Consider the following 20,147-nt stretch of genomic DNA (forward strand, 5'->3'; position numbering starts at 1 on the left):
CAAGCTGAAGACACGGACACTGGGCTGCAGAGTGGTTTGCTTGGAGCCATGCAGTTTGCTCAGTGAGAGTCATGACAGGGCTGTCAGCCATTAGCAGAAGCAGGACCAGGACCTAGACCTCCTTCACAGAGAAGAGACATGATGTTGGAGGACACTGCATCAGTGTCTGTTGTGAGCAGTTAGCAGTTCTGCTGGTACGTGGCAACTGACGAAGTAATAAACTTGACTTCAGGATTCCAGGCTTGAAGTCTGGAATGAGAAGAATAATATCCAGGACTATTGCAAAGCCTTTTCTCTGAAAGCAACTTGTCCTTTGGATATTGGTGCTGGTGGTTTGCTTGGCAGAGAGAACTCGAGAGCGGAGGAGCAAGCAAAATGTTTCATTATCCTCATTGCCAGGGAGCTGAAAGTATCTGACAGGGAGATTTGTTTAGCTGCAAAGCCATATAGACCATATTGTCTAAGTATATTTTATTTTCCTGTTAAACTCCATTTATAAGAGTGACAAGAAAACTAATAAAATCTACTGAGAACAACAGCGGTAATTTAGCACTTAGAGAGAAGAGATGTATCTGAGAACTGTGTACACTTCTCTAATGTCTTCAAGCCATGCTTGAAGTCAGACATTTCTTCTAATGAGCTATGAGCCTGCTCTGAGGGTTGGTTTGTTTTTTTCTCTATCACTTTTTTCTTCTGGACAACAAATACTGCCTATATTTTGAGGCTTTTCCTATGAAGTTGTTGACAACCAGCTTTAAGGAGAGAAGTTAAAAGGCTCAGTAGATAACATGATGATTCATGAGATGAAAAATTTATCACCCCAGACTCAGCCATAGGTTACTTTATGTAAGAAGTTTCCCCTCAATTTGTACTAGCTTGTGGTGACTTCCATCACAATATTTGGCCAATTAAATATGGAATCGTATTTTTAAAACTGCATCCATCAACTGTCATGTGTGGGTCTAATGTGTCAGACATCTGCTTGACAATGTCAAGTCAATGAACTGCACTCTTAGATGCACCTGAACACAGTCCCAAAGCTTTAGCACAACAATTCTTCCAACAGCTTTCTTCTTTCCTACGTTTTTTTTGCCTCTTAATCTTTCCACACAATTTTAAAAAAGGAAAAAGCGTGCATTTCTAATGAACATTTAGGAAACTAACACAATATTCTTATTTAAACATGTCAGTGTAAATTGTGAAAAACAAAGAGGTAAAACACCAAAGAAATTAAAACCAAAGACCAAAATATAGTTTTGTGGAATGACTCTATGTCCAGATATGAGATTTATAGAGATGTATTTTGGTGTCTTAAATTTTCCCTGTAATCAGCCTTTATCTTAATAGCTCCTGCCCAGTGCTGCTATGAGGTCAGGTTGTATGCGGTTAAACAGATGCTGTACTCAGACCAGAGGTGGAAGTATTTCCATGATGGTCTGAAAAGAACTGGTGTTCGGCATTTGTACGGCTCTTTGGGGATCTTCCTGGATGAAAGGCACTATTATACGGGTAAGATCATTATCATTATCATGAAAAACCTTCTCAAGGAAGCAATTCCACCTTCTGCTTCTGACACCTCATTTCTCTGTTGTCTCAGGAGCCTCTTTTGTATCTCCTAGGAGTGTCAGTTCACATCTTAATCTCTTTGTATGTAATCTCATTACAGATAATCCCATTTGCTGGAGATGTCAGTACTTCTCCACTATGTGAGGAAGGATTTCCACTCAGCTCATTTTGTAACTGATCCCAGCTTCAGTCACTGCACAAACCAGACTGGATCTATCTGGAATTTCTCTTAGGTTAGGTTTGCTGTGGGCAGGGAAATTCAGGACATGAAGAGAGGGATGGAGGAAGAGAGGAGAGGAAGAGAGGGAGGTAAAAGTATCCCTTTCTGCTAATAACAATGTTTTTTTCTCTATCTCCTTGCTTACATGGCAGAGAAATTTTCCCTTTAAAAAAATCAAGGCTTAAAAAAGAATAATGAAAAAAGAAGTTTAGAAATTACTTTCACAGTCATCCATCTTCAGTTGGGTCTGCATGGTAGATGCAGAAATGCTGTGAGCTTTCCTTACTTTGATTTCTTGCCTTTTAGTAACTCTTGTCAATTAGGGAGGATATAGTCTACTCTCAATTCATTAAGTGCACCACAATTGTCAGTTAGTGACAGGCTCAGGGGAGGCCAGGACTAAGTAAACATGGAGGATAAATTATACAGGAAGAGCAGTTTGAAGAAAAACGGAGCTCTCTTTATAAAACATGCTTATCCTTAAAACCTTGAGTCAGGTCCTCATGTTGATGGAAGTCCAAACCCTCATATTCTTAAAGGGAAGAAAGGGGAAAAAAAGCAGTTACTCTCCTTTGACGGTTTGAAAAAAGAAAAGATGTTTGTACCACTCACTGACTGGCTAATGAATAATCAGATTTCACAGCTTGAGTGCTGGGGTGGTAATTTGGTTGCACGCCATGCTCCAAATCCATGGAATAGTGCTTCATTAATGTGAAGACCTGTATAATCAAACAATTAGCAGTCTCTCTGCTGCTAAAGCAGCTTTTCATCAGCATATATACTTCATTGTAAGATGAGTCTCAAATTACTGGATCTGTCAGCAACTAGTCTTTTATCAAATCATAGCAGTAGTAAAGTAGGGTGGACAGAACATCAATTTTTTAACCCATTTCTATATCTGCAAGAGGACTGTTCTACCCCTACCACATGTGGTATATAAGCCACCCTTGGGAAGATGAAGACATTATGGGTGAAATGAAATTCCATTTAAATGAGTAAATCACCAATTAGTTTTTTTTTTTAATGGGATGTTCAAGCACCATAAATCAGCAGTGATACATTGCTACTTCCCACCTCCTTCCAGGAAGGAGGAAGGTACTTCTACCATGCTCCAGTTCCTGAATGTCACACTCTTCCTTTTCTTGTACAGGATTTAACCACGCAGGCAGAAGGAAGCACTACAAGGTTCAACTCTTTCTATGCTTTGACACTGGATTCTGCTGAGGTTCAAGGGCAGATGCCCTCTACTGTCAAGTTCATCTGAAAACATCACAGCAAGGGGAGAGGAGGTGAAAAATGAAGATCAGTCCAGACTGTAAGATTCGTCTTCACTTGAGGATGTGAATCACCCACTTGTTTCAAGCTCAGAAAGCCTTGATGAATAGAACCTCTTATACCTCTCATCTCCATGCTGGCTTGGGATATCATTGGCACCTTTCAGGGGACAAAAGCATTGCTATGAGTCTGCTTGTGCAGTTATGGCCACCAGACTGGAGGGCAGTGTAATTGTTCATTAGAAGGATGGAACAATGCATAGGATGAGAGTAAGATAGCAAATGATATGGAAGGAATAAAGTCTTTTGAATATGGAAGGTTTTGTAAAACATTCTCATGCTCTAATTGCAGATACTTTCCCTCATATTACTAAATAAGACTTAGTTTAATTTATTTATGTACATGCTACATGGCTTTTTTGTTTCCTTTAGCATTGCCTTCATTGTTCTGGAAATCAGTTGAATGTGAGTTTTGTTCTGTAGCCAAGCAGGTGCTAGCTGCTGAATGGACTGGAAACATCTAGCAAGTATTTGTGATGTTAGCATAGATAGTGCACCAGAACCTTCCTTTGCATAAGACAGTTCAATGAAGTTCATTTACATCAGCTGAGATACTGACCCATTACATTTATGATCTAATTTAGCAATAGCTGAACTAAGATGGAACAGTGTTGGGCTGTTTTAATGGCTGCAATGTTTTATCTGCTTTTCTCTTCTTTTCTGGTTAACATGAAAACATAATCTATATTTTATACGTTACGGGTGCTGTACCTATTCTGAGACCCAAATGTCTGAAGTGTAGCTGATGGTAGCTGAAAGGCAACTTTGCACAAATGACCTGCTTGTCTGAGTAGGTGTTTTCTAAATAGCAGACATAGAAGGAATGATGAAATTCACCCTAAGGCAGGTTTTCTCTATGAGCAATCCTAAAATATGATCGTTTCAGAAAAGATGAAAGAAGAGCTCTCATGCTTTCAATATCCATGTCAGTCTAATACCAACTTGAGAAGAGTGTGCTGCAGAGGTGATCCTGTTTGTTATATCACAAACAGAGATACACAAGTTGCAAGAGGCCAAAATATCCCGCAAACCAACAATCTACCTTTAAGCAAGAGCCACCAGCCACCCATGCATAATAATCTTTAGTACAGCTGGCTTCCACCAGCATTTTCACCAAAGCGGTGATCTCCTTTTGACTTCCAAAGGACTGCAGTCACTGGAAGCAGAAAGACCGATGCACTTCAGTGGTTATTTGCTGATCTGGGTTTACCCTCACTGTCAGGTGCACGAGCAAACAGAGGATAGGATCCAACACAGGATCCATCCCTGCTCCTCGCCCTTATGTGCTGTCACGGACTTATTGAGGGACACTTTGGTAAAAATGGGCACAGTTTCTACAGACTTGAAATCTTAAATTTAAAAAGTGGGTAGTATTTGTCTTTTTATAGCATGATGTATCTTAATGTCTCTCTCCTTTCCAATGCACAAACATCTCTCTGGTAATGGGCCATTTTATGGGTGTGGCATCTGCAAAGCTGCCAAATGAGAGATTCGTGTTTCAGGTCATGGAGCTGCCTAATATCTGAATTTATTTTATTTTTTTTTAAGGAAGGATTCAAACATGGAGCTTTGAAACACTGATGAGTTTTAACCTTTGTAATGGTATAACTCATGAGATCATGTGTGGTATTCTCTTTATTGTGGCAGGCAGTCCATTACCGAATACAAAGTATGCTTATTAATTTTCTTAGGCATTTACCTTGCTTATAACAGTTTGCATGTGTATGCTGAAACTTATGCACTCATTCATAACACTTGTGTTCTTCCTCCAGAAAGAGCTCTTTCTCTCGTCCTTGCCTGAAAAACCATGAACATTTTACCATTGGATTCCTACACAAATGTCCTCCATGACTATTTCTTTGCTGGAAATAATCCAGGAAGGGCTCTAATCCACCTGGAAAGAGAGTCCTAGCCCTGGTATGAGCTCTCTCCAGCCTCACAAGCAGAGGGGGGGGGGGGGGGGTTGTCTTCACAAGCTATTCCACAGGATGCAGGGCCTTTTGCAACAGGACAAGGGGTAATGGTTTTAAACTGAAATATATAAAGGATATATTTAGACTATACACAAAGAAGAATTTTTTTACAATGTGGGTGGTGAAACACTGGAGCAGGTTGCCCAGGGAGGTCATAGAAGCCCCAGTCCCTAGAAACACCGAAGATCAGGTTGGAAGGGGCTCTGAGCAACCTGATGTAGTTCAAGATAACTCTGCTCATTGCAGGGGGTTGGACTAAATGGCCTTTAAAGGTCCTTTCCAACCCAAACCACTGGATGATTCTGTGAGACCCACAGAGTGGAGCCCACCTTTCATGCCTCATTCAGAACCACTATCCTGTAGGGCTGGAAGTCCATCGCTGGTGCTGTTCAGCGGCTCCGCTGCCCAGAAGCCAAACTCAGGGCAAACTGGTGTCATGAAAACTTTCTGTGGTCTTCCATGGCAAACCAAAGGTAGAATTGTGACCACCTGTTTACATGCTATGATGAAGTGAGCACTGACAGGGAGAATATTTATCCTCAGCAGAATGAGGTGGGAAAAAGACCTGGGAAATTCATAAAGAGAAATTTTAATAACTGTCCACAGATAATTAGACATAAAGTCTTGGCACGGGACTTATGTGGCTGTAGCTCACCAGTGCTTTTACTATCATAGAATCATAGAATCATAGAATTGGCTGGCTTGGAAGGGACCTCAGAGATCATCAAGTCCAACCCTTGATCCACTACCGCTGCAGTTACCAGACCATGGCACTGAGTGCCACATCCAGTCTCTTTTTAAATATCTCAGTCTTACCCTTAAGATGCTTACTTGATCTCAGGTTCAGTCTCTCTCCCTTTTTTTTTCCTAGAGAGAGAAAAAAAAAGAAAAAGGCGGGGGGGGGGGGGGGGGGAGAAGAAAAAATAAGGGAAGTAAAAAACCACAGGTAGAAATTCAGTAGTAGCTGGGAGGCAGTGGCTGTGCTCTCTCCATGCTGAAGGAACTAGTGGGTGTCAAGTGTAGCAAGGGATGCAAAACCCTTCCATGGTATCCCAAGGCTTTGGGAAGTAAGCAAAACCAGTGCCTTCCACTCACTGTAATGGCTTCTGTTTCAGGATGCTGTTCCTTGAGGCAGAAACATGCACTATAACTGTGACAATCTGTGAATACACAGTTAACACGTGTGAATTTATTGTAAAACATTATACACACACAAACACTTCTACCAGTTTTAACCATGCTTTTTTTACCATATCAGGTATATTTTGGTTGTCAGTTCCTTGTCTGTAAAGGTTTTTTGCCTTGTATGAGACCTTTGCCATTGTCCTATCTCAGGACCCAGTTCTGCAGAGACTGCTGTCTGCATTTAAGTACAAGTGTCTGCCAGTGTCACTCTTGGAAGAAGAAAAATAAACTCCAAACTTGCAGTAAAAGGCAAATAACATGAAATAAAAAATGTAAGCATTGCCAAAATCAATGGAAATATTTGCACAGTGTAATAAAAGATACAGTTAAGTGAAACCTGGATTGCAAATATTAAGTATATATATATACATATGTAAAAAAACCAGCCACAGTCTATTGTAGATTGATCACAAGAAATACAACAGCTTTAAATAAATGTGGTCACACATTTCATTCACATGAAATGAGTTTCATTTGTTGTTGATTTATGAATTATTACCATGTTACTTTCAGAACTAATTGTTTAAACTCTGCAAGTTCAAAATAATTTTTAAAACCCACCTTTGTATAAAAATACTAATTTTGCCCCCTTTTTAAAAAACAGTTTAGTTTTTTTTTTCTTTTTCTGTTGCATAAAACTTATGCTTTAACAAATCAGTTCCATGAGCTAACCCAGATCTGAATCCAGAAAATGCTCTCAACATTATCCTTCTCTGTTCACATATATTTGAAGTAAATTACATCAAATCGTATTTGAAATACCAAACTGGCATTAATGGAAGCTTTTTTTGCTCCAGGCACCATTTTAAAATAGATGAGCATAAAAATGCAGTCTGCATCATTAAGTTTATATGAAACTAGTGAGAATAAAAATCACCATGTAAGTTCTAATAAGATGTGTTTTTCATTCCAGTTTAATAACCCAAGACTATATTCATCTTCCAGTATAATAAATACACTGAAAGGAACTCATTCTTTTGTGGTTTTTAACATGTTGAGGGTTTCAGAAGATGGAGTTTTCTGGGAAGCTGGGTGAAGAAAATTCTTTAATATGGCAGTGTGGAGTATTATTATCATAAATAATTAATGTGCACAGTGGAAGAAAGCCTAGCTTCATTAATAATTCTTATTTTTAGTTGGCATAAGCTAGAGGTGCTGTATCTTCTTTCATCCGATCTATGTCAATTTCCCAGATTTTAATTTACTAGATGTTAAAATTTTAAAGGTGTGCTACGTTTTGCAATGGATTTTTGTTTGTGACTTTGAATTAATTTCCTCCTGCTAATTCTTACTTGTCGAGATATTTTTAGTAACAAGCGAAAAACGAAGGAAAAAAAAAAATAGTAGCAGCCAGGCAAGGTGGAATGGGCATCAGTGTCAGATCCTTTCATCTTTATTTCCCTTTGGGATCAGTTAAGATGCTTCTTTGATTAGGACCTCAGGAAATATTAAAAAGCTCTTCTGTGAATTTAAACTCATCAAACTTGTCTCTGTTTATTTTTTTGAATACCGAGATAATTCACCTCCCACATTTCCAGAACACAGTTTCCCTCCAACCCAGCCTCACTTCTCTGATCAGTTAAGTCACTTGTCAACATTGCTGTAGCTCTCCCCTAACAAATGTCAGGGCTTCATTAGTGCAGCTCCTGAGTCAGAACCACCCCTAAATGTCCCTTATTAGCACAAACGAGGGTATAAAGATGACACTATAGGTGGCACCGAAGTGGCACACCACGAGGCGAGTGCAGGTAGTGCTGGGTTAAAACAAAGAACACTGTGACACCTGAAGGAAAACCACAAAGCAGGGGGGGGATCTATTTGGTCCTGTTGCAAAATGTTCATGGGAAAGGGACTGTGACTCTCATTGCAACTTTGGAAACACCAAACCTGTGTCTTCTAAATGCATTTACAGGTGTTCTTGTTAATCAGTGCAAATTTTAGATCTGATTGAAAAGAGATGTGGTTTTTCTGTCTTAAGTATCTTAAAGTGTTTGCTTGGTTAGTTGGTTGTTTTTTTGTTTTTTCTTCCAAACTGTATTCATGTCTTTGGGGGATAAAAGCAACCTATTCCTCATGATTTTTGGACCTTTATCTCCATTTTAACTGTGTACCTCCTGTATTTTTTCCTTGGGACCAAAAGGGAAAAAAAAAAAGTGAAGGAGAAGATAGATGTTTCAGAGACTGTGGGAGAAGGAAGCACACTGTGAAAATAGTATCTTCAGGATGAGGGGAGAAGGAAGCTGACAGAAATAAAAATTCAGGAGTTACTTGGGTAATTTTAGCCTCGTTTATTTTGGGGTGAATATTTTCAGCTACTAGACGTACTTCTAGCATCTAAAGTAGGCCAGGCAGTTATTTCAGCCATGTATCATGGCATCTTCAGTCACATGTCAGTGTTCCTTATACAATCAATTTCTCTGTAAGAGTTTTTATGAAGCTTTTTCTTCTATTGGGACATGCGTCTTGTTATTTGTCTTAAGGTTGTTCTGTAGCTTGTATTCTGTTGGATCTTGGAGAGTAACGCAGGGCAAATCTGGGAAATGAGGCTCCCATGAGTGAAATGCTAATGTCTCTGTGTATATGAACACACATACACTTAAAAAATTAAATATGTTACTGTTCTCACATGCACAAACTCAAAAGATGAGTTTAGACATGGTCAGAAAATTGGAGTTGCTTTGATATGACCTCCCAGGTGTCCATCAGGAGTGCCGTGTGGATGTCTGCAGCAGCTGCCAAACACAAACTGGAGCCTGGGCACTCTACAGTGTGCCAGAAGAGGACATGGAGCAGCCCAATAGCTGCCAGAAAGAACCATTCAAAAGAGGAATTCTGTGGTGTGTAAATCGAAGTGGAAGTAGCTGCCCCTGTAGCAGATGAGAGCCTGTTACCTTGTCTCCTACTGCCCTACAAACTAGCTGGATCTGCCAAAGCAAAGAGGACAGTGTCCAGTGCAAGGCACCAGGATGCTGGGCAAGTGGTAAATGTCTGCCAAGATATTGTTACAGTCCCTGTACATGCATGTGGGCATACACCTGATATTGCATCATTTCTTTTTTTAAAAATCAAAATCAAGTACCACACTTTAGCCAGGCACTTTAAGTCTTATCTTCAATAATGTCTGCATGGAATAATAAGGTCAGAGACCACATGTCCATAGGGATGCTGCCTTTGCTGGACTTAATTCTGTCTTTAAGGCACTTAGTTACAAATATGTTAAGCTTTTTTTCCCTATTCTGTTCACTTCTCCCTCCTATCTGTCATGAAAATGTTCAGGTTGTGCCATTTCAGAATGGCACCACATATCTGGCATCTTCCTTTCTGAGATTTGAGGATACCTTGGGAGGCTGATGGGCTGTGATTTTGCTGCACTGTTGTTTTCATGGGAAAGACTGTAAGAGGTGACATTCTTATGTTTTATTGAGGTATTTGTTATCATCAAAATAGGAAAAAGTGACAAAACTTCGGGTTCCAACAACAGCATATTCGCTAATCAGCAAACCAATTTTACAATAGGTGAAAAACATGGGCTTGAATGCTAAACTCTGCACCAAAAGAGATGTTTTGCTTACTTCTTTATTTCCTATTAATCCTCTGTGACAGTGGGTTTATTTTGCAGGAAAATATGCAAATACCTTAATCTTGTAGAACAGTATGACAGTCTGAATGCGGGCCTCTTCTCTATACATTAACTAACACTTGTTTAAGAGGACCAGTACTAGGAATATGATAAAATTTTGAGTACAAAATCAGAACCTCTGCAGAAACATTTTGTAGCCCTTTGGAAAAAGAAAAAAGGAAATGGATGGGCATTGAGGAACAGTGAATAAGACATTTTCATCTTTTCTAAAATATCATTCATTAGTAAATGAGTAAGTGAAGGCACTGGGGATATTTTGCTGCTTGCTTTCTGTACCCATAATAGTAAAATCCCCACTTTGTCAGAAAGTCTGTTTTCTCTTTGTTTTATTTCATACACTAATTATATAGTGTCAGCTGTTGGAACAATACTTCTAAAATATTCCTGTAAATGTTGAAACTGTATCTGCAGAGAGAGTTTTGATTTTTTTTTTTGTTGTAACATCCTAATTTGAAGAGTGATTTAAGAACTGATTGGCAGTTGGCAAAAAATTAATGGTAATGAACTCATTTCGATAGAGATGGACCAGATACTACACCGGCTGTTAAAAGTTTTCAAAGCTGGTTTCTCTCCAGTAAATGTGATCCTGCAGGCTCTGTCCATCTGCCTACAAGAAAAGAGACATTCATATTCTGTGGGAAATGCTGCTGAGAAAATACCACTGAGAATTACCGATTTTCTGATCATTTGTTGCTCTCAGGGAGGAAACTGGACAACAAGAAACACTCCAGCAAAACAACAAAGCTGAGCTCCTTTGCTTTTTTTCTTTTCCTTTCTGCATTAGCAGGTAGCTGCCACACTTCAGCCCAAAGAGTACATATATTTGCCAGGCAGAGGAGTAGCAGCTTGAGCAGGGCTGAGCCCTCCCTGCTGCGGGGATTCTCAGGGGTGACCTGAAGCTGTTTCTCACAAGGGTGATTTGATTCTGGCCTCCCCTGAATTTTTGCTGGTGCAAACTGAGTTCCAGCCCCTGCATTAAACAGCTCGAGTGAAAAACTGCACTACCTGTTAGGCTTCTCCGGGTACTCTCCTGTTGCTCAAAGGTTTAAGGAAAATGGCAGGATTTCACCCTAAACACAACATCTGGGGGACAGGTTCTTCCTCACCTGGAGGGTACCAGCACACCCCGTTTAAGTGGCCAATGCTGGTGCAGGGGTATTTGGGCAATGCTCTCCTGTGGGTGGCAGTGGTGGAGGAGAAGAGCAAGGCACAAACAGAAGCCCACCAGCCCCTGCAGTGGTGCCTGCCCTGGCCCCCTGGGGCACGTGGTCTCATAATGCTCATTTCTCAGTGATTTCATTACCTTTTCCAAAGCCTGACACCTTTCTCTCTCCTTTTCCCCTGAGAGATGGCTTCTGTGTCTCCCTTGCATGTTTTCTTCTGCTAGGGAGGTCCTGGTCCCCCCTCTCACAGACCCTCCCCAGACTCTCTCTGTGCCTCAAGTTTTGAAGGTGGCTCTCAAATGAGGTTCCTGGAGGCTTTACCTTTGCACAGCATCACTCCTAAATTTTTAATCAGTGTCAGTGAAACAAAGGAAATGAAGCAACTCTCACAGTATTTAACAAATAACCTGTGTCTAAACCCCTTGCCTTATCCTAGCTTACAGACATGAAAAAGGTGACATTAGCCTACCCTAGAAGCCATTTAACATCCCAGGAGATTTTGCTCTGGTGTGTGGTATTGTGGTCATGCAACTCTTGTTAATATTATGTGGTGTTACAGTTGCACACGGCCAAAACAAAACAGTGAGGAAGTGCTTCTGCATATAATGCTGAATTCACTGCTACATCAGTCGTTAATTAAAAAGAAATTGGATCGTTTCTGTCCCCTTACACAATCAGAATGATGTAAATAAGAATCTTATCCAAAAGCTTTTAAAATTCATTTGCAAGGAAAGCTGGCTACAATATTTGTACAATATTTGCAGCTGAGCAGAATGAAGCAGGGAATAACTGTATCTTCAGCTTCCCAGCTTCCACACACAACCCCCACAGTCAGCTTAGATTTGGCCCATTGTGGCCAAGGGCAGAGCAGATTTCTGTGTTTGGGAGGTGGGATGCTAGCAGAAGGTTCACACCTGCCTTTATGTGGAGTATTGGGCGCCACTGCAAGAAGCAGCAATCTTTGTGTGCAGGGTCATGGATCCAGTCAACTGAGTGTACCCAATGTACCCAATTCTCTTAGTTAAGCATAGGTAAGGACCAGAGGAGTGATGGTTCTCCAAGTACACTAATAGTCCAAACCTGAGTGTACCTGGCTTGTGGTCCTGCTCCAGCCAGTGTGGCCCTTGGACATGCTTTGAGCAGGAGATGCTAACAGGGTTGAATTCATAGCACAGAGGCAGAACTCTGCTCTTTTCGCCTAGTTAATTCCCAAGACTCCACCTCTTCCGTCACTATATTTTGATCTAATGGTTTATTACCTATGAAACTCTGATTTGTGTGAAAGATAAAGGAGTTTAAGTCAACCATCAGCTTTTGAAATGAAAGCCCTGATGCTAAAATCATCCCATTACAACAAAAAAATTAGGTTATAATATTATGATTTCTCATGCATATGATGGTAGCCCTGCAAAAGCTGAGCAAAGATTCAGGCCCTTTTGTGTTTATTCACAAGTGGATATGCTAAAAGCCATCAGAAGACATATTGCTTGTCCCAAAACATTAGCTCTGCTCTTACTAACAAATCCATTCCTGAGTTCCTGCATCTCGCACGCACATCACAAAAACATTCATGAGCTTTATTTCACTGCATCTTTGAGAGGCAATACCTGCTCAGGAGTTTTTCAGAGCGTTTTTTTTAACAACAGAAAATAAGCATAGCTGTGTCCCTCAGAAAATTTGTAAGCTTCTCATTACAACAAAACGTCAGCCCTCGTTGCAGAGGGCACAGAGCGTGCTTGGTGTGCTTCTTGTCCCTGTCTTGAGGCCTCAAAGGAAAAATAATGCACTTTGTGGAGTAAATGAGCAGCATCATAAAGGACACTGACACCAAAGATATTTCTGGGATCTCGGCTCCCAGTGCGTTCAGCTGATGAGGGCTGGTTCCCCCTCTCTCATGGGCTGCCATACCCTCACCTGTTCAAAGGTAAAAAGGCACTTTTACCACTCAATCACCTCCTGTTTCCAGGGTGGAAAAGGGACTGCTCATTTGCAGGGGTGCAGATGGGAAGCCTGTTAAGAAATACTTTAGTGATTAGGACAGGAGGGAATATAGTATCCCTGTTATCCAGGGAAAACCTATTTCCTCTCTCATTTGTCATCCAAGTGTTAAGCTGGTATTTTTTGCAGTCATGACAGTGAGCCAGGACCAGCACTGGAGACAGAGAGGGGAATCACTATAGTGTAGGTTTGTTAAACCCATCTGAGCCTATATCTTTTTTTTTCTTTTTTTTTTTTTTCTTTTTTAATTTGTATTAGAGGAAGATAGAGTAAAGCAGGGCAGAACGAAGTGTTCTGTGAAAGTGATAATCAAATGGCCTAAAGCTAATGTTTACTTTTTTGAATGTTTTACAGCAGTGTTACTTGGAGATGTATTAAAAACAGGGAGCGAGAGGGAGGGAGGGAGGGTGCCTAATAATAGCCTTCCAGTTATAGAAATAGAGAAGCAGCATAGATATGATAATTGAATTTGGTTTGGATGGGTGATAATCTGCCTTTATGCTACAGCTGTAGTTCTCAGATTTGAGCCTGGCTGGTGGCAGGTGTTGGGCAGGCTCCCCTGCTCCGGGAAGGCTCCAGCACCACACGCCCCTGTGCACCCCCATTCCTCTGCAGGCAGGATGCTGCCGGGTCCTTCGTTTTGCACGTGTGGTTCTGGTTTTTCTCTGCATTTATGGGGGTTATGCTGAAGGTGACCTGCAGCCTTCCTTGCTTGCCTGGACAGGAAAAGTCATCAGTGAGTCTGGGAGGCAGCTCTTCTCCTCCACAGAAAACTCTGCTCAGTCACTCTTTGTTTCTCCTCCACCCCAAATTACTCAGCTCCACACATGGGAAGCTGACATTGCTAGTAAACCAAGGAGTTATATATTTTTGGTTGCACTTGGAGATTAAGTGCCACTAGAGTTATAGCGTCTGGATTCCTAAATATTTGTGTAATTTTTCAGCATGAATTCCAATTCCTGACTGTGTTTAGTATAAATATTTATTCATACAGCTCTGCCTGTTAGATCCCATGGAAGAAATGGGGTAGTAAGGAGGTGCATCCACTCTGACTCTTTCACAGGTATGTGTTTCCTTGCTGTCTTGCTTCCTGAAGCAAACTCCAGCCTTTCTTTGCCTGCTCTGGATGCCTCTGTCACAGAAGATATTCTGGCAAATGTAGGGGGAGAGGCAGTGGATGGGATAACGGGGATGCAGTGGGTGGATATTGGGGTCACCCATTTTCACAAGATGACCTTAAAGATTTTGTACCATGGAGCTGGGTCTGTGCTGCTGTCCCACCAGCAAGAGGAGTGGGAGACAGGTGAAGGGACCAAAGCAGAAGAAAAAAATCACAACATACTTACCTAGTGGTGGGACAATTCCCTGTCACCCCGGCTGCCTTCTTTCCCCCTAATGAAATTCTCCGGGAAACTTTATCAGTCTCTTTTGATCTCTTGCTTCTGAAGGAACAGTATTAATTAATTTCCTGTTCATAATAAGATGTGAGAAGATTTTGGTTTCTCCAGGCACTGAATTAAATTCTGGCTGCATAAGAGTTTGCATTTTTAATGGAGCTGTTTTGCAGGTCACCAAAATTGTTCCCCATTCAGCCACTCTCATCATCTGGGTCATTAGAACCAATAGCCACAGCTGATGCCTGGATCCGACTCCACAGTACTCAGCTGGCACTCAAATGCCACCTCTAATGATACCGAAGAGCATGATGGTTGCCGTAGCACCTTTTCTCCAGCTATCTCAGAAGATCTATATAGCTGGGGCTAAATTAGCCTTGTAATGTCATTGTGTGGCAGATAGGAAATGTGCAAGTTTTGCAGGTGAAAAAAGCAGAGGCTCGAAGCAGGATGTTGCTTAAACTTCTCAGCCAGAGAGGCCAGGTGACAAATGAGGACATGGGCTATGGGACTTAGCAACCCAGCTCAACTGAGAGCCATTTCTGCAATTGGCAGGGAAATAAGTCATGCTTATCCCAGTTTCCAAATAAATTTATATTAAGACTTGCTTGCCACACAGGACTTTTTTGCTTGCACCGTTCATGCTGCATCCTCAGCGAGCATTCTCACTGTCCTTAGTGCATCTGGGCTGGCTCAGCCCTCCAATATCTTTTTGTTGGTTTCTTTTTTTTTTCACAGAAAAAAAACCCTACTTGTCATACTTATCACCCAAAGTGCAAATTTTTTTTTCTTTGACTATTTGTGTGTAGCGCTCATTAACTGCTAGCCAGACAAATATCCACTATATCCTAAGAGACAATATCTATGACTATGCCACAAAGATGGGATGGAAACCACAGAGGACATCTAAAAGCACTTCCTTCAGTAGTAAGAAGGCGTCAGACTCTCTCTTGTCCAAATTCCAGCTCTGCATGCCTGGAAGAGAAAAAAATAATAATGTGTTTTCTCCAAAATAGTACCTAGTAATATAAACTCCAAGCTGACCTTTTTGAATTTCTGGCTTTGATGAAAAGGATCATGGTAGATGCCTTATTACAATAATATTCCAGTGTCTTGACCAGCAGCTCCAGATTTATATGGCAGCTTTCTTTTATGCCAACAGCTATATAATGCCAAAGGACTGCAAAAGGCATCATGCATGGTTCCGATTTTTATTTTTAATGTTGCGGGGTTTGGGGTTTATTTTATTTTATTTTATGGAATGATTGTTTTTAACTCAAGAATCTTTGTTTTGTCTTTCCTGTTGGTTTTTTTTTTTTTTTTTCTGGCACACTTGTTAATTTAAGTTCTTCCTTCTGCAGTTGTTTCCCACAGTGCACACATCTATCTTTACCAAAAGTAGAGGAAAGATGGTATAAAAATAGTCTTCATGTGGGCCTATAATTTGGGTACCCCTTCTTTGCCACTGAATTTGCCAAGTGATCTGTGGGCTCAGACCTGTAACTGGTTTACTGGGAGAAAAACATGCCTTCACTTTATGGAAGAGCAGGGGGAAAGAAATACTTTAAGAATTGTTAATATTCACCTTTCCTAGCAACGTTGAACAACTAAACACTTCAGCTGAGGCAAATCTAGATTTATTGCCAAACCTTCCACTTCCCTGCCTCTAGCCCAATGTGTCTGAAATGATGGAACACTCGTGACTGCTGGTGGAAACACCACACACCATTCCCCTCAGCATTTTCACTGTTCACTAGGAAGAGTGAATGAATCTCATAAGCAAACAAAAACTTTGAAAGAGGTGAGGCAGAGATTCTGTTTCAGCTAACCTGTCCCTTTTTTTCCCCTCTGCTATTCCTGCTGCTCTGGGCAAATTACAAACCTCTTCTGGGAGACTGTGAGCTACCAAAAGTGCCTGTGGGTCTATGGTTCTGCAAACAGAAGACAAAACCCAAGATGTGCCCCTGCCTGGATGGATGTTTCATTTCATCTGAAGTGGGGGAGACCACACCAAGTTGTCCTTTGTCTGGACAGAAGATCAGAAACCCCCAAGGTCTCATACTGGAAGACCACCCCATATGTCCTGTCCCACCTCTTAGCAAAGGAGATTTTTCATAGGATTTGATGGGCTCTTTTCAGATTCTGGGCCCACCTATGCTCTGACTTGCTAGTATCAGACTCACATAGAAAAGTCAGCTGTAAGATGTTCTTTTGATGGAAGCTGGACTTAAGTCTTCAGCTATTTCATGTAGGGAAATGAACAGGCCATCAAGAGGAAAAGCTGTAATTATTATCACCAGAGACTTTAATTAAAATCATCACACCATGGAAAACCCCAAGGTGTTGCCTGATCCTCCAAGTGAGCTGGTAGTCATCAGAAGCTGCAAGAAAACGTGTTACAGACAGGGAAGAAAATGCTGTGAAATACATGGGAACAAACAAGTTCCATTCTCCATTTGTCTTGTCTAAAGAGCATATTCTGGTCTATGAGGAAACCTAGTTTATTGGAATAGCCATCAAGAAAGTATTCCTAGCATTCATCTGCAAAAACCTGCATTTTTTGGTCACCCTAGAAAGAGGCTATTGGTTTTTAATACTTATGGGAATAATTGTTTTTTTGAAAGAGAATCCAGTGTTCAAGTAGAGAAACAAATTAAGGTCAGAGAGAAGCACCTAGCTTTATGTAAGTGTTTAGTGTCTCCTTGTGAAGTGGCTGGTTCTGCATGAATTACCATTAATAATAAAATGTATGTAAGATAGTGACATTCGGTGTGCACGTTCTTAGCTCCCCATTAAGCTGTGTTCCCTAAAAAGGATTCCAGGTTTATTTAAACATGAAGGAAAGAATTTAATATTAAACAGAAATAAGATGTAATAGAATTATGTCAAAACACCTGAGGGAATTTTGGATACCTTTAAGGAATGAGCTCTGAAGTGATTCATAGCTCGGGCAAGTGATAATTCAGCTGCTACATTGAGAAGGAAAAAAAAGGGGAAAATGAGTTAATTCTTCCACAGCTATGAAATACTGTAGTCCACAGACTCATCAGGAGTCTTGCCTCAGTATAAGTATTATTTTACTTTCAGATGCTGAAAATTAGTGCAGTGATCTTGCTAGCACTTTTGCATGCACTTAGCATAAGCACATAACTAGCTCCCTGGGGTCTGGTGGGACTGCTGGTGTGACGGGTGTTAACACAGAAGTGCTCAGATTCGGATGCTGTCCTACAACTTGTGGTGATAAATGTGTGATTTAGTCATACCCCAAATTATGGATCTCATTACACCATCCTTAAGCATTTTAGATTACAGAATTGCATCAGATCCTGTAATGGGATAAAAACTTTATCCTTTATCACTTTTGGAAGTTTGGACACAAAACAGATATTTTGATTAGCACCAAAAGAACCAAAGCACAGGGTACAGAAGCTTGGATTATTTGCATTGCAATGAAGCTAAAAGCTTATGATAAGATATTTCTATTTATATTAATATTTTCTGTGTCAGTTCAGCAGTATCAGCACACTGTTAATGATCTCCATATCCATTAAGATCAGTTCAAATGCACCTCAGTGTAGCTTTCTTCCTCTATACTCCTAATGGTATTTTTTTAATCTGATCTGTAGCTTATTATTTTTATTATTCACAAATGTCACAGGCCTTTTCTCTCCCTTTTGGGATTTCTGTTCTCCTGCTTTAGGTCTTTTCCTTTCTTCTAATGTTGCTTTGGGAAAGCTCTGGGGATATATAAAGCAAAACAGACAGATGCCTTCACCTACCAGATTGTTGTGAATAATAATAATCACCTCTTATATATCCCTTTTCATTTTCAAGGCACTTTGCAGCAATTAACTAATTTGTCTTTACAACAATCTCTGATAGATAGGCAGAGGCATTTGCATAGTGGGTATTTATTTATTTATTTGTTTTCTCATTTCAGATGGTGGTGGTTATTTATTTTTTGTCTTTCTTCTTCTCCTTTCACTGGATATTTTTGCTACACTTCTTTTTCTGAAAAGTAATTTTCTGTGGAATTGTTATACCCATTAGCACTCCTAATCATTGAACACCATTAGATTCTCTTTAAATGAAATCCCACACCTCCAACAGATGAACAACAAATTCCTCCAAGAATATGGGCCATATCTCTACTGTAGCCAGGTAAGGCTGGAAAACTGGAAGGCTGGAAAACTGCTTAAGATGTCACAAGGGAGATGATGGTACTTCCATTCTAAATTGGCTTACAGAATACTTGAAGTTAACAATGTAAAAAAACTGCTCTTTTGGAATAAAACCCCAGAAATGTAAAAAAATCTGATATTAAAACCACAAATCTATCATGGAATTGTGCATCTATTTGAGTCAATAAAAAAAAGTGTACTGAAACAACTAATTTCAACAGCCTAGTTCGTCAAAGATAAAACTTAAATGAGTAGGGCAGGTAACCTGCTTCCTCTTGTCCCATATTTTCCACTTATTGCACAATAAATGAAGTCACTAGCTAAAAAACACTATCATGGCCCTTTGGTGGGGTGAAACCAATGCATCATATTTTAGGCTAAAATACAGGTTACTACAGGTTGTACTGATGTATTTGACAGTGGCAGCAATCTTCTATGGCTTCCTCCACTCTCTATACAACAGGGAGAAGGGTTCTGCCAGCACAGCTTGTCCCACATGCTGCTCATGTCAGGATGATCTGGACACCCATGTCCTAGCATCTCCCCAGGCCTTCCAGTAGCAACCAGCCACTACTGGAGTGTTTGTGCCACTACTTCATGCCCTTTTCTCTGCCTCTTCCATCGCTGAATTACTCTTTTCCACCTTATCTTTTGTGCATCAGAATAGGCAATTTAAAACTCTCTCCGGAACAGGGCAAGGAATTGGTATGAATACTAACACCAGACACAGTCGTTGAGGAAAATATCTTTAATATGTCTTTTACAACTAGCAACGCTAAGGGCTTTTGTAGTAACAAAGCTGCAGTGAAGGTTTTTCTGGAAAACCCTAATTTGCTCACATGGAAAAAAGCAAGGAAGCCCCCACTGTACTATCTTTGTGAAGTGTTAATGCAACAGGGATCCCCCATACTTGGGGATAATTGAACCATAAAATAGTTCACCTTTATCTATAAACTCTCCAGCACAATACTTCGAGTGTGTAACCATTTACATTATTCCCAGAAAATTAGGTCAGCTTTCCACAGAGAAAATGTCAAATTAAAAAAAAAAAAAAAAAAAAAAAAAAGAAAGGAAGAAAAGAAAAAGAAAAGAAAAAAAAAGAAAAGAAAAAGTAAAAAAGAAGCTTCCTCTAAAAGAGCTGTTCCATCCCAGATAGGAAAATGTCACCATATTTTCTCCCAACAGCATCAGCCCTGCTTGTGAGCCAGGGAGGGAGCAGGGGCTGAGGAACAGTGGGCAGCATCCGTACTCAGCTCCTTTGAGCGGGAACACAGCTGTGTTATGGCTGTGTCATCACTGCAAGCGAATTAAAAGAAATGGAAACATTAACTCTGTGGAATCTTTTCAGAAGCTGGTGGTGACTAAACCGGGAGGCACTAACAAAGGAAAGCTTTCAGCAAGTGTTTGGCATTTGGAGTGCAGCTTGCTCTTTCCATTAGGCTGTTGTGAGGGTTAAAATTAATCCACATTGTATAGGGAGAGGGCAATACAAT

Source organism: Calypte anna, chromosome 2, assembly GCF_003957555.1.
Source record: "Calypte anna isolate BGI_N300 chromosome 2, bCalAnn1_v1.p, whole genome shotgun sequence".
In the NCBI taxonomy this organism is placed as follows: Eukaryota; Metazoa; Chordata; class Aves; order Apodiformes; family Trochilidae; genus Calypte; species Calypte anna.